Source organism: Girardinichthys multiradiatus, chromosome 14 (genome assembly GCF_021462225.1).
Source record: "Girardinichthys multiradiatus isolate DD_20200921_A chromosome 14, DD_fGirMul_XY1, whole genome shotgun sequence".
In the NCBI taxonomy this organism is placed as follows: domain Eukaryota; kingdom Metazoa; phylum Chordata; class Actinopteri; order Cyprinodontiformes; family Goodeidae; genus Girardinichthys; species Girardinichthys multiradiatus.
The window spans coordinates 12,879,947-12,882,452 of record NC_061807.1 but is presented as its reverse complement, the minus strand read 5'-3'; positions in this window follow the sequence as shown (position 1 = coordinate 12,882,452).

Below are 2,506 nucleotides of genomic sequence, written 5' to 3'. Positions count from 1 at the left end.
TCATTCTGCTCTGTCCGAGAGGTCCACTTTAGCCCCGCCCATTGTTTATATAGGCCCCACCCCGTTGGCATGCAAACCCCGCCCACTCAGGTAATGTGATTGTCTTTCACAGACTTATTTGATTTATACAATTGATTGTTTGACTTTCTCATTATTATTATTATTATTATTATTATTATTAATATCAGTAATAGTAGTAGTACTAGTAGTAGCAATCGCATATTGATTTAAACGTGAGAAATTGAATGTCATGATGTATTTAAAGTAAATGTATTGTGTGAAAATTGGTCTAAATTAGTGTTAAGATAAATGATTACTTCCAATAGGCCTAAACAACAGATCATATCAGTTTTGAAGCTGTATGAAAATGCCAGATATGACAGACAAATACATATGTATATATACAGGGGTTGGACAATGAAACTGAAACATCTGTCATTTTAGTGTGGGAGGTTTCATGGCTAAATTGGACCAGCCTGGTAGCCAGTCTTCATTGATTGCACATTGCACCAGTAAGAGCAGAGTGTGAAGGTTCAATTAGCAGGGTAAGAGCACAGTTTTGCTCAAAATATTGAAATGCACACAACATTATGGGTGACATACCAGAGTTCAAAAGAGGACAAATTGTTGGTGCACGTCTTGCTGGCGCATCTGTGACCAAGACAGCAAGTCTTTGTGATGTATCAAGAGCCACGGTATCCAGGGTAATGTCAGCATACCACCAAGAAGGACGAACCACATCCAACAGGATCAACTGTGGATGCAAGAGGAAGCTGTCTGAAAGGGATGTTCGGGTGCTAACCTGGATTGTATCCAAAAAACATAAAACCACAGCTGCCCAAATCACGGCAGAATTAAATGTGCACCTCAACTCTCCTGTTTCCACCAGAACTGTCCGTCAGGAGCTCCACAGGGTCAATATACACGGCCGGGCTGCTATAGTCAAACCTTTGGTCACTCATGCCAATGCCAAACGTCAGTTTCAATGGTGCAAGGAGCGCAAATCGTGGGCTGTGGACAATGTGAAACATGTATTGTTCTCTGATGAGTCCACCTTTACTGTTTTCCCCACATCCGGGAGAGTTACGGTGTGGAGAAGCCCCAAAGAAGCGTACCACCCAGACTGTTGAATGCCCAGAGTGAAGCATGGGGGTGGATCAGTGATGGTTTGGGCTGCTATATCATGGCATTCCCTTGGCCCAATACTTGTGCTAGATGGACGCGTCACTGCCAAGGACTACCGAACCATTCTTGAGGACCATGTGCATCCAATGATTCAAACATTGTATCCTGAAGGCGGCGCCGTGTATCAGGATGACAATGCACCAATACACACAGCAAGACTGGTGAAAGATTGGTTTGATGAACATGAAAGTGAAGTTGAACATCTCCCATGGCCTGCACAGTCACCAGATCTAAATATTATTGAGCCACTTTGGGGTGTTTTGGAGGAGCGAGTCAGGAAACGTTTTCCTCCACCAGTATCACGTAGTGACCTGGCCACTATCCTGCAAGAAGAATGGCTTAAAATCCCTCTGACCACTGTGCAGGACTTATATATGTTATTCTCAAGAGGAATTGACGCTGTATTGTCTGCATCATACTAATAAATTATTGTGGTCTAAAACCAGGTGTTTCAGTTTCATTGTCCAACTCCTGTAGGTCTGCACAGGTCACCTGAGTTTCATCCAACATTACCTTCTATCTTGTGCAAAGCAATCTTGTTTAATGTGACATAACTAATTAAATAATTCTTCATCACAATCAAGTTTTAACTATAGGAACCACCTTTAGTGACCATATAACCTTTATAATGAGAATAAAATATTTTCATTTTGGTTGCATATGGTTTAAACGGAAATAAACTATTTAAGAGTTATGCTGAACTGAATGCTGTACTAAAATAACTTATCAGTATTTTGTTAAGATATACACTCCCACCAGCCACACTCGCCAGCGATTTCTAGATTTGAAATATTTCCTTTAATGTTTTTTAACATATGATTTGTTTATTTGTTTAATTAAATCTTAATTTCATAAAGATTATTTATAACTTTTCTTGGGCTTTTACTATTGTTGTATTTTTGCCATAAATTAAATGTTAATTAAATATAATTTCTATATTTATTTGCTTCATGTTTAAGCATTTTTTTTGTATTTTTACATTTTCATGTCTAAAAAATCTACATCCATCTATGGTGTTTTTCTAATAACAAATACAATTATGCTTGTGTCTTTGATTTTAACCTTTGTAAAACATCTTCCTTTGTGTTGCATAGAAAGTTATTAAATGCCCTCTACAAATAATATTTGATTGATTGATTGATTGATTGTTTCTTTATATTAGCCATTCACAATTTTCTGTCAAACAATCCTCACCAGCCTTGTTTTTTATTTTATTCTATCTTTTTATTGATTTTATTTTTGGTATTTGTTTTGTGTAATACAGCACCATCTTGTGGCAAGATTCTAAAACTACAATTATTATCTAAATCAAACTTTGAGG